Genomic DNA, 13,539 nt, shown 5'->3' on the forward strand with positions numbered 1-13,539 from the left:
CATAATGAAAGTAATGGGATGGAAAATGATATTGCATCTGAATGGAAACAAATAATAAAGGCTGGTAATGCTATACTCACATTCAGCAAAATAGATTTTAAAACAGACTGTAATAAAAGACAAGGAGAAGTACAATATAGTGATAAAGGGGTCAATCCAGCATGAAGACATAACATTTATGAATATATATTCACCCAATATAAAAGCACCAAAATATCTAAAGCAAGTATTAATGGACATAAAAGGAGAAGTTGACAGCAATACAATAACAGTAGGGGACTTTGACACCACACTTCCATTAATAAACAGATCATCGAGACAGAAAATCAAGAAGAAAATATTGGCTTTAAACAACGTTAGACCAGATGAATTAAATAGATATATAGTGGACATTCCATCCAAAATCTGAACACATAGTCTTTTCGGATGCACATGGAGCATTCTGCAATATAGATCACGAGTTAGGCCATTGAATAAATCTTAAAAAATTCAAGAAGTTTGAAATCATATCAAACATCGTTTCCAACCACAATGATGTGAAATCAGAAAACAATTACAAGAAAAAAACTGGAAAACCTACAAATATGTGGAGATTAAAAAATACGTTACTGAACAACTACTGAGTGATGGAAGATATCAAAGAATAAATCAAAATATACCTAGAGGCAAATGAAGACACAAATATGGCATATCAAAAACTATGGGATGCAGCAAAAACAGTTCTAAAGTGAAAGTTAATAGCGATACAGACTTACCTCAAAAAATGAGCGAAATCTCAAATAAACAGTTTGATTTTACACATACATGTACATACTGTCTATGAGTATAGGAAAGCTAGTAGAGGGAAGTAATAAAGATCAAAACAGGAATAAATGAAATAGAGGCTAAAATGATAACAGAAACATGCAATAAAACTTAAAACTTTCTTTTTTTAAAAGATAAACATGATTTTGAAATCTTTAGCTAGACACATGAAGAATTAAAGAGAGAGGGCTCAAATAAGTAAACTCAGAAATGAAATAGAAGTTGTAACCAACACCATAGAAAGATATACATAGGATCATAAGAGAATACTTCAAACAACAAGTTGGACAACCTAGAATGAATATATAAATTACAACACTGAATAATGACGAAGTACAAAATCTGAACAGATTACTAATGAAGAGATTGAATCAGTTACCAAAAATCTACCAGCAAACAACAGTTCAGGGCCAGTTTCACTGGTGTATTCTGTCAAACTTCAAAGACGATTTACTATCTATTCTTCTCAAACTCTCCCAAAAGCTTGAAGAGGAAATGTTACTAACTTCATTTTATAAGGCCAACACAACCCTGATACATAAATCATGTAAGTATACCACAACACAACAAAACAAAACCAAAAACAAATTATAGGCCAATATCCTTGATAAATATAGGTGCAAAAATCCTCAACATAAAATAGGTGCAAATAAAACAATACTTTAAAAATATCATGCACATGATCAAGTAGAATTTGTTCCAGGGATGCAATGATGGCTTGACACTCACAAATCAATCAACAAAAATACACCACATTAAGCAAATGACAAATAAGAATCATATGATCAACTTAAGATAGAGAAAAAGCATTTGGGAAAATTCAATATCCAATTAGAATAAATGCTCTCAAACAAAGTAGGTATAAAGGGATTGTGCCTCACACATTACAGACCTACAGACCATATATGACAAACCCACAGCTAATATTGTACTCAGTGATCAAAAGATCAAAAGAAGATAAGGATCCCCATACTTGTTACTTTTACTCAATATAGTAATGAAATTTCTAGCCACAACAGTTAAGCAAGAAGTAGAAATAAAAAGGACAAAAACTAGAAGAAAAGAAGTAAACCTGTCACTATTTATGGATGACAGAATACTATCCAGAAAACCTGAAAGACTCCACACATACATGCACACACAGGGAAAAAACAAAAACAAAAACTGTCAGAACTAATAAGTGAACTAAGTGAAGTGTCAGGATACCAAATTAATATACAAAACTATTACATTTCTATACACTAATACAAAGGTATCAGAAATAGAAATTTTTAAAAAATCCCATTTACAACTACATCAAAAAATAAAAACCCAGGAATAAATTTAACCAAGGAGGTGAAAGATCTATACACTGAAAACTTTAAGACACTGATGAGGGGCGCCTGGGTGGCTCAGTCGGTTGTGTCTGACTTTGGCTCAGGTCATGATCACATGGCTTGTGGGTTTGAGCCCTGTATCAGGCTCTGTGCTGATGGCTAGCTCAGAGCCTAGAGCCTGCTTTGGATTCTGTATCTCACTCTCTCTCTGACCTTCCCCTGCTCATGTTGTCTCTCTCTCTCAGAAATAAATAAAAAACATTAAAAAAATAAGACACTGATGAAAGAAATTGAAGAAGACACAAAAATAAATCCAAAGATATTCTGTCTTCATGGATTAAAAGAATTAATACTGTTAAAATGTCTACATTATCCAAAGCAATTTATAGATACACTGAAATTGTTATCAAAATTCCAATGATTTTTTTTACAGAACTAGAACAAGTAATTGTAATCTTTATACAAAACCGCAAAGGACCTCAAAGAGCCAAAATAATCTTGAGAAAGAAGAACAAATTCAGAGGTATTACACTACTTGATTTCAAATTATGCTACAGTAATCACAGCAGTATGGTATTGGCATAAAAAACAGCCATATAAATCAATAAAACAAAATAGGAAGCACAGAAATAAACTTAAGTATATTAGACAATTAATTTACAATAAAAGAGGTAAGAATATACAGTAGAGGAAAGAAAATCTTTTCAGTAAATGGTGCCAGACAAAATGGACACACATAAAAGAATGAACCTGTACTACTATTTTATACCAAACACAAAAAATAACTCAAAATGGATTAAAGACTTGAATGTAAAACCACAAACCACAAAACCCCTAGAAGAAAACATAGATAATAAGCTCCTTACCATCAGTGTTAGTGATTTTTTTATTTACATCTGATTCCAAAGGCACAGGCATAAATGCTAAAGTAAATAAATGGGACTACATCAAACTAAAAAGCTTTTGCACAGTGAAGGCAACCATCAACAAAATGAAAAGGCAACCTTACAAATTATGGAATGAAAAAAAATCTGCAAATTATATATCCAAGAAGGAACTAACATTCAAAATGATATGAAAACTCATATAACTCAATAACACGAAAAAAAATAATCCCGTTAAAAATGTCCAGAGGATATGAATACACATTTTTCCAAAGAAGACACTATGGCCAAAAGGCAAATGAAAAAATGCTCAATATCACTAGTTACTACAAACCACTAGTTAAATGCAAATTTAAACTACAATGANCAAAGAAGACACTATGGCCAAAAGGCAAATGAAAAAATGCTCAATATCACTAGTTACTACAAACCACTAGTTAAATGCAAATTTAAACTAAAATGAAAAAAAATCATAAAAAAATAAAAAAAAAAAAAAAAAAAAAAAAAAAAAAAAAAAAAAAAGGACAAGAAATAACAAGTATTGGTGAGGATGTGGGAAAAAGGGAACCATTGTGCAACGTTGGTAGTATTGTAAACTGGTACAGCCACTATACAAAATAGTTTGGAGTTTTTTAATAAAAATTAAAAATAGAACTACCACATTATCTAGCAATTCCATTACTGGGTACCTATCTGAAGAAAATGAAAACACTAATTGGAAAAGGTATATGTACCACTATGTTAACTGTAGCATTATTTAAAAAAAAAATTTTTTTTAATGTTTTATTTATTTCTGGGAGAGAGAGAGAGAGACAGCGTGAGCAGGGGAGGGTCAGAGAGAGAGGGAGACACAGACTGAAACAGGCTCCAGGCTCTGAGCTGGCAGTCAGCACATAGCCTGACGCGGGGCTCGAACCCACGAACCGCGAGATCATGACCTAAGCGAAAGTCGGACGCTTAACCGACTAAGCCACCCAGGCGCCCCAACTGTAGCATTATTTACAATAACCAAGGGAAGGAAATGATGTGTCTATCAATGGGTAAATAGATGAAGAAAATGTGGCAATATATGAATATGTATTCATATATATATGTGTGTGTGTGTGTATATATATATATGTTAATATACTCAACCATAAAAAAGAATGAAATCTTAACATTTGAGACAATATGGATGGACCTTGAGGGTATCTCACTAAAGTAAAATAAGTCAGACAGAGAAAGACAAATACTTCATGATTTCACTTAGATGTGGAATGTAAAAATCAAAATAAAATAAAACCCAGATTTATAGACACAGAGAACAGATTGGTGGTTGCCAGCAGGAAGCAGGTAGAAGGTGAAATGAATGAAGTGGATCAAGGAGTACAAATTACCAGGGCACCTGGGTGGCTCAGTCGGTTAAGTGTCCAACTCTTGATTTTGGCTCACGTCATAATCTCACAGGTTGGTGAGTTCAAGCCCCATGCCAAGCTCTGTGCTGGCAGTGCAGAGCCTGCCTAGGATCCTCTCTCTGCCTTTCTCCCACTTATGAGAGCACACACTCTCTCTCTTGCAAACAAAACAAAACAGTACAAACTGCCAATGATAAAATCAGTATGACATGGGAAAGTTATAAACAGCATAAGGAATAGTCAATAACATTGTATTAACTTTGTATGGTGACAGATGGCAACTAGACTTATTGTGGTGATCATTTCAAAATGTATAGAAATGTTGAATCACTATGTTGTGTATCTGAAACTAATAAAATATTGTATGTCAATTATACCTCAATAAAGAGAGAGAATCCCAGTTCATTTTACTCATTTGCCCCTTCAGATAACAACCATTTAAAATTTAAAAAACAACAACTGACTTTCCAAGATCATGGGGTATACCCAGGGAGATTTCAGCCAAATGTCTGATTTATAATCCTTAGTGAAAGCATCTGATCTGAAAACCAATGAAACAGGGTGTTACAGAAACTTGAAATATTTGAATAGACTTCTAAAATTCAGAGTATTTAAAATACCTCTCAAGATTAAAAAAGACATATATTTTAACATCTAGTTTCATGGGCTTATTACTGCATCAACAATATACAGATGAGAGCTGTCACAAGACTATCATATAAATGTATTTTCCCAGCCAAAGCTTATTTCTCCATTTCCTCTCTCAACTACATAGCCCGTCTGGAAGTGTATAGACCACTGGGTGAATTCAAACTTGGAAATTGAAAATTCAGCCTTAGAGAAAAGGTGAAAATGTTCGGAATTTTCCAATAGCTTTGAAATCCCCAAACAATAAAAATGCTATTCTGAAATTCAGTAAAGAACTGTGTGAACTTTTTGTATAAAGCATTGTTGATTAGCATTTTGCAAAAATCTTTGGGAAACAATGATGACTTCATTGAAAAGCAGGGAGCTCCTGCCCCAGCCAGCCTCTAAACCCTCCTTTACTCAAGGTTGCAGAAGACTGAATGAATCTGGTTAGATGTCTGTCCAGCTTCCTCTTGCTAGGCATGGGCCACTGCATTCAATATTTCCCTATGGGAATTTACTGAATTATTAGGCAAAGGGGGAAAGAATGGAACAAAGAAGCTTGAGTGAATAAGACCTGGCAGAGATTATATCTCTAACAACATTTTGCTAGGATGCGTTGGGGGCATTTCACTCCTCTCAGTTACAAATTTGATCAGACAGTATTGGACATTAATGAATATGCAAAGTTCAGTCTTCTGATCCAAGTTATTTTCAGGATTATTTTGGGGGCTCTTCTTCCTACTACAGTTGATCCTAATACTGGTGTCAGGGGTGGCCCCCTAAATAGTTGAAAATCTGTATATAACTTTTGACCCCCCCAAACTTAACTACTAATAGCCTACTTTTGAACAGAAGCCTTACTGATAACATAAACAGTCAATTAATACATATTTGGTAAGTTATGTAGATAATATGCTGTATCCTTATAATAAAGTAATATAAATAAAAATTTATTAAGAAAATCATGAGAGGAAAAATATATTTACAGCACTGTACTATATTTATTTAAAAATGTGTATAAGGATATCTGCACAATTTAAAGCCTGTGTTGTTCAAGTGTCAACTGTATACTTATTAACATGTTTCTTAGAAGGGTATTGACTTGGGGGACATTAATTCCCCACGAACTTATCTTTCTTTTATGGCAACTACTGCTTCTAGATGTTTATTTGCAGGCCAGTCAGTCAAAATAAGCTTAGTCAACAATCTGCTACTTTTTCCAGTTGATCTTTAACATCCATTTCAATTGCCTTCTCAAGAGATTTCAAAATTTCTAGGAGTCATTTAATCTCAAAAGTAACCCATCAGATGCCACCCACTTCCCTGGTGTTCATTGTATGATCCTCAAAAATCTTAGATTTTTAAACAGGTGACCCAAGGCCATAGTGAGGAATGGGGAAAGAGGATGCCAAGAAAGCATTCAATGAAGTTAACAAGACTTTAAGCTGTTTTTATACATGGAGGCTCCACTTTCAATTTCATTTGAGAAAAGATATTTTAGTGGATGAGAAATTCTAGTCTGAAAGAGATCAGCAACTTGCTTCACATTACACAGCTAGTGACAGAACCAGACTTAGAATCAGGTCTCCAGAATCATCATGTAGTAAGTATTTCTGCCATGCTACATCTGACTCTTCTAATTCTCTTTCTATCCTGTTAGTACCTACGTATTCTCTTTCAAAAAGTTTCCAACTCTCCTTTCTTCCTTCAGCACTTCACAGTTTTGTCTGGAGCATCTTGTTTTAGTTTGTCTATGTATTTTATTGAACAAGTTTTTCTTATCAATTTTGAGAATACAAGTCCACTGCGAAAAGATAGGAGGCATCATTGTTATCATTAGTAATATTATGGTCTTCCACATAGGCAATATTTTATTTAGAGACATTCAGTTTTTATAGATTTATACATTAATTATATTGGTATGGACTGATATATCCTTTTTTAAAATGTTTTAATTATTTCTGAGAGAGAGAGACAGAGAGAGAGACAGAGAGACAGAGAGACAGCATGAGCAGGGGAGGATCAGAGAGAGAAGGAGACACAGGATCCAAAGCGGGCTCCAGGCTCTGAGCTGGCTGTCAGCACAGAGCCCGATGTGGGGCTCGTACCCACGAACTGTGAGATCATGACCTGAATCAAAGTCGGATGCTCAACCAACTGAGCCACCCAGGCACCCCTGGACTCATATATACTTATAAAGTACATAGAGAGGGGTTCAAAAACTAGTAGCCCAAAATGAGAAACAACTTGCCCAATGGCTAAGAGCTATTTAGAAGCGCAAGCAGTGTTGGTGTCCTGTTTCTATTTCCACTCTTTCCACTCCAAATGAAGAGGAGGCTTGGACAGGGAGTTTTAAATCCCTAACTGCATGGCCGATTCGTAAGCTTTCCTTTGGCATTTCAGATGACTTGGTTCTTATTAAATCAGTCATGCATACACTTACAAATTACTCCTTCACCTTGTCCAACTCACCACCAACCTCCTGGAGCAAGACCAAAGGGCCTTAAGTTTCTTCATAAACTTTTGTCTACAAAGCACATGGTTGATTGCCCTTTCATCTAGGCATTCTTTGAAGCCTTTAATTTTGACATTTTCAACATAACTGATCCACTTTTGACCTCTCATCAGTCTTACATTTTCTCTCCCCCTAGATTTTTATTGACATAGTGACCCTACACATACTACAATATTTCATTTGGTGAATGACCTTCTGTAATATACTACCTAAGACTTGATTTTATCTTTGCCCGTTAACAGAGACTCTAACTCTCTATCTGAATATTCAAGTCTAGCAAGCATAGAAGATTAGAAGAAGGACTGGTAGGAGCCAAACATGAAGTAAATGCCTTCCCTAGAAAGTAACAACAGCAAGAGAAGGCAAATTTCCCAGCAGGGGCATTGCTTCATAACTCCAACATAACATGTACATACATCCAGTTAGGTATATAAAAGATATATAGATATATAAAACAAATCTCATGCAGCCTCTGTATCCCTAACCCCTCCATGATATAAATATAGGGAACACCCAAAGTAGAGGGAGAAATATATCCCAGCCATGTCAGCAAAATCTAAGATTTGTGAAGAGCTACATCCATTTTCTTGATCCTTCAACTGTGAGGAGGCACTCAAATGGTAGTGATACTAAAAAATTCTAATTTAAAGCTCATGCTCTTTGCCCTAGAGGAGGCAGCTGGGAGGTTAAAGGTATCAGTTTGAACACCTGCTGAAGGGTAAGGAACTTCTCTATAGTATGGTCAATTCAATTTTCTATTGAAAACTAGTATCTTTCAGAAATCATGGTAAAAGCCATTTCTGGGTCAGTCATGGCAAAATGATTACAATCACATTTCTCTATTGCTTGATTAGGTCACTATTCACTAATGCCCTGAAACCATCAGCTTCTTTGAGCTGTCAATTCGTACTCCATACCACTTGTGGTGAGCTCCCCTATATCTAGTTTGGGAAAAACAGTTCAAGGCAGAAGTTTGTTTCTTTTTCTACTATAAAAAGAGTTTTGGGTCACGGTTGGTTACCTTCTCACTGTGCTTTTAAAAGAAGAGAGAAAGTACCTTCAGTTTGCTGGGAGCAAAAATATGTTCTTTTTCATCTGAAACCATTTCTTGCATCTCACTAAATATTACTGAGCATCCCACAAGCAGTATCTTACCTATTTGTAACAGAAAACTGCATTAGGAAAACCTCTTTAGTGGAACCTGCTTGGGCGGAACCCAGCAGCCCAGGAAGCTTTGGGGAATAAAATATCTGACAGCAGGTGGCCTAAGTAGACCAGCTGTATGGCTATACATAGGAACTGCCACTTTACAAGTTAGGGCAGCTCACTTCCGTAGCTTATGGAGAGTTGGACACATTCTATTCCCTTTAGACTCCCTGGGCTGCAGAAGGAAAACAGGCATTTCATCATGCTCTATGCCCCCTTACTCCTGTGATTTTAGGTTATTCTTACACATAATACTTTCATGTGAAGGAGTATAAGTGGCAATCCCTGGAGACACTGGGCCATTGACCCATTGTCCATAAGTCAGCAGTCTCCTTCTCCTTTGTGACATGGTCAGTTACTATGGTAAGCAGTAGCCAAGGTTTATTGGTGCTTGTTAGTATTTAAAAGGTGATTTATAAGCAAATAAATAATTGGCTGCTCATTAACAGGTGGGACTCCTGAACTCAGCTGCCTTTGGCAATTAGCTCCAGGATTTGAGAGTTGTGCTCCCGTCCTCCATAGCTGCCTGCCTGTTTGACTCGGAGACTATCAACCTTGAAACCAAGGCAAAGAGAAAACAATCCATCAGTGAGGTAGGTGGAGCAGACCTTGTGACCAATATTGGTTGCTTGCCTAGCAGAGTGCTGAGAAGCAGATGGGAAGGAGTACAGGTTGCCCACTTTCAATTTTTCCTTCTGAAAATGTACATACTGAATCCTGAAAACCCTTGTTTTTTGGCAAATTCATTAGGAATGGAGCCAGACTTATAGATAAGTTGTTGTTTATACTGGAAGAGCCCCTTGTGTAAAAAAACCTCCCTGAACCAGCAGTCACAGGATCTGAAAGTGCATCAGAATAGATGCATTGCATTATTTTCAGCATTGTGTGTGTGTGTGTGTGTGTGTGTGTGTGTGTGTGTGAAAGAGAGATTGAGAGTGCTAGGCAGAATTGTATATTGTTTAGGGGTGTTAGAGGAGAATGAGACTGAGAGAAATGGAGTGTTTCAATACTCGCAATGGTAGTAAACATGCTAACCTTGCTGCTGATCACAATTTTTTTTGTAATTGCAGAGACCCAGGATAGCCTGAGGAGACCTAAGAAAACAGAGCTGAGACTGTCTCTCAAGGGTCTATGGATCAGAGTCAGTTTTCCAGATTGCAATTTTGAAAGGTTAGACCTGACTTAGATGATTCTAGAGTTTTGGTTTTGTATGGTTTTTAATTTTAAAGACCCTTTTCAGTAATTGTATGTCCTCACAGTTGTGGAGTTTTGAATAATTACTAATAAAAAGATATATTTATGGGGGTTCGATCTGCGTATTGGCCACCCAACCGCCGCCCTAAAACAAAAAACAACAAAAAAGATACACTATCAAAGAATATCATGTATTCATCTTCCGAATCTATAGAAAATGCTATATGGCTTACTATTATTGTTTTATTATTTATTGTTATTTTGGCTTGAGTTACATGAGATGAACAAAGAGAGGGAAAATGGGAAGCTAACTGGAAGATACCACAACGATAATAAGACATCAGCGGAGAGATTTTGAAGAGGCAAATACTTTACAGAGAGAGATTAAGAAGAGAGAAAAACTAGAAGCTAAAAAAGATGTTCCATCTGGTTTCTGCAGCTTATTTCTTTCATTTATAGACAATCTCAGGAGCTGAGAACAAGGCACAGTCGGCCAGTGCTCCTGGAGGGGTGGCATAAAGAAAGGTAAGAGAATCAACTGTGCATGGCCCTGTAGGGTATTCCATCAACTCCAGGAGGTATAGAGACCAGCAGTGATAGTGTTTATCTCAATACCAGAGGGGGTGATTACGTCTCCAATTGTTTTAATTTATGTAACAGCATATTTTCCTCCCCATTCAACTAAGTGCCTAATTCCACTGGTGAAGCTCTTAACTCACTAGTAACTTGAAAGTGTTATTCAGGTTAATAAAACACTATTCTATTCATGGAGATATCTTTTAATAATTGGTAGTAGTTTTTAATTCCTTCTTCTACAAAGTGGGGGGGGGGTAATCTTGATTCTTTTTCTATCTTGCTGAGATTTTCAATCACATTCTATGCTTTCTGAAGAAAACTCTATTTCCAAATAAAAAATAAACACCAGCATTCATATAATTTTTACTGTTTCAGGCATCATTTTAAGTGTTTTATACATAACTCATTTAATCCTCTCAAAAATTAGAAACTGGGTCTTATTACTATTCCCGTTTTACATGTGAGGAAACAGACATGGTTAAAATTTTTTCTAAAACCTTGCATAAGGATATAGAAAGGAGCAAATTAGGTACAAATCTAGAATTTGAAAACATAGGAGAGCCAGCTCTTCTGCTTCTCTTTGTTCCATCAGCAAATGTGTTGAATAATGGTTCCATCTTGGATTATGAACTAGGAAGTTGTAGGAGAGTGTGACCCTCACCAAAACAAGAATCACAAATCACATGAGGTACAAAAGTAGTTTTCCTGAACTCCTAAGAAAAGTGACATTGAAAGAATGTTTATTTTGTAATTATTTTTTCTAATTTGAGAGAGAGAGTGTGTGAGTGAGCAGGGAAGGGGGCAAAGAAAGAGAATCCCGAACAGGCTCCACACTTAGTGCAGAGCCCATCGTGGGGCTCAGTTCCACAACCAATGGAGAGGTCATGACCTGAGCAGAAATCAAGAGTTAATCAATCAACTGAGCCACCCAGTCACCCTTGAAAGAAAATGACATACAAATCTATTCTCCTCCCTGGCTGACTGGAAGGAAAAGAAAAAAATTTCCTATAGACAGGAAATCAACAGACTCCTTAACAATAATAACAAGAAAGCAAAATTAGATTTTTTGAAGTTTATTTATTTAAGCAATCTCTACACCCAACTTGGGGTTCAATTCATGACCCTGAGATCAAGAGCTGCATGCTCCACTAATTAAGCCAGCCAGGTGCTCCACTTTAACAAAATTTTAAGGCCTGTATGTGGGCTGCCAAGAAAGCTTTGACTTCTAGGACTCCAGTGTAGTTGTAGAGTAAATCTGCACTCACTCACTAATTCTACTGCCTAGGACTTTACTGACTGTTCAGGGGACAGACAGTTCTCCACAGGCATGAAGGCAGCAGAGGAGAGCTGAGGAGGATGAATTTCAACTCCATATTTTAGCTTCTAAGAGTTGGAGACAGACAGTGTTCTGAGAGGGACTTCTCTGAGGCATTCTGTGGGGAGAAAGATCTTCCTGTCTTCTTGCATACAAAGTCTTAGTAGGCCTGGAGGAGAGCAAAGAAAGCTCTCTAGAAACACGAAGAGCTGAAAGTGCTGTAAAAGCAGAGATCTTCATGTTTTAAAAAGCTAGCACTTGGGCAGAGAGGCATTGAGATCTATGGATATCACTAGTGCTCAACCCCAAGTCTGCAGGGTTTCAGTTTAATTCCACTTTCAAACATTTAAAGCCTGTGGTCAAACTAAAGCTGCAACAAAGACCAAACACATCTAAACTAGAGACCAGATTTATTTAGCTCTCAAGTATAGATTTTTTTCTAGAAACGGATACAATTTATACCCATTTTTATTGTTTCCTTACATAAAATATCCTTACTGCCATAAAATTTACATGACAAGATGTGTAAATCATGGCGAAAAGAGAATGCATGGAGAAAAGAAGACCTAGAGATGGCCCAAATGTTGAAATTATCAGTGATTTATTTTTTTTAATATTTATTTAGTTTTGAGAGAGAGAGAGAGAGAGAGGGAGGGAGGAGCAGAGAGAGAGGGAGACACAAAATCCAAAGCAGACTCCAGGCTCTGAAATGTCAGGACAGAGCTCCACACGGGACTTGAATTCTCTAACGGTAAGTAAGATCATGACCTGAGCCCAAGTTGGACACTTAACTGACTGAGCCACCCAGACACCCCAAAATTATCAGAGATTTTAAATAAAATATGTATACTAAAAAATCTAAAAGAGCAAGTAGAAAAAGTGACCAATATGAGTAAAGAGATGGGGGATTTTAGCAGAAACATAATTAAATAAAAATCTATTGAACACTCCATAAAAAATGCAGTATCATAGATGAAGCATTTATTAGATGAATGTAACAACAGACCAGTATCTGAAAAGAGTAAGTATCCTTGAAGCCAGGTCAACAGCCCTCCTGGTGCTGCTTGTGTGCGCACATTCAAGTGACAGCCTGGTACCCCTGTGAGTCAGCAGCCAGGAAGAATGTGGCACACACCATGACAGAGGAAAGGACCATGGAAAGAGTCAAGAGTGAGAACAATGATCATGTTCATTTGAAGTTGGTGGGTCAGGATGGCTCTGTGGTGCCATTTAAGATTAAGAGGCACGGTGCATTTAGTAAACTAATGAAAGCCTGTTGTGAACAATACGCTTGTCAATGAGGTTTGCCAATGAGGCTGATCAGATGCCAAAGGGATGAGCAGCCAATCAATGAAACAGACACTCCTGCACAGTTGGAGATGGAGAATGAAGATGTAATTGATGTGTTCCAGTTGTGGACATGAAGTGTTTATGAAAAATGGGAACCTGCTACTTTACTCCAGAACTCTATTCCTCCAGACCAAGAGGACAACCTCAATTAGAAATCTGCAGTTTTGGGGCACCTGAGTGGCTCAGTCAGTTGAGCATCCGACTTCAGCTCAGGTAATAATCTCATAGCTCATGAGTTCAAGCCCCATGTAAGGCTGTGTGGTGACAGCACAAAGTCTAGAGCCTGCTTCCTTTTCTGTGTTTCCCTCTGTCTCTCTCTCTCTGCCCATCTCCCACTTGTTCTGTTTCTCTCACA

At 36.9% G+C, this 13,539-nt stretch overlaps 1 pseudogene; it reads left to right on the forward strand.

The window, feature by feature from the left end:
* The first annotated feature begins 12,970 nt into the window (after nt 1-12,970).
* LOC120246031 lies at nt 12,971-13,258 on the forward strand (annotated as a pseudogene).
* The last annotated feature ends 281 nt before the right edge of the window (nt 13,259-13,539 follow it).

The sequence above is a fragment of the Hyaena hyaena genome, unplaced genomic scaffold (genome assembly GCF_003009895.1).
Source record: "Hyaena hyaena isolate Hyena2069 unplaced genomic scaffold, ASM300989v1 scaffold_447, whole genome shotgun sequence".
NCBI lineage: Eukaryota > Metazoa > Chordata > Mammalia > Carnivora > Hyaenidae > Hyaena > Hyaena hyaena.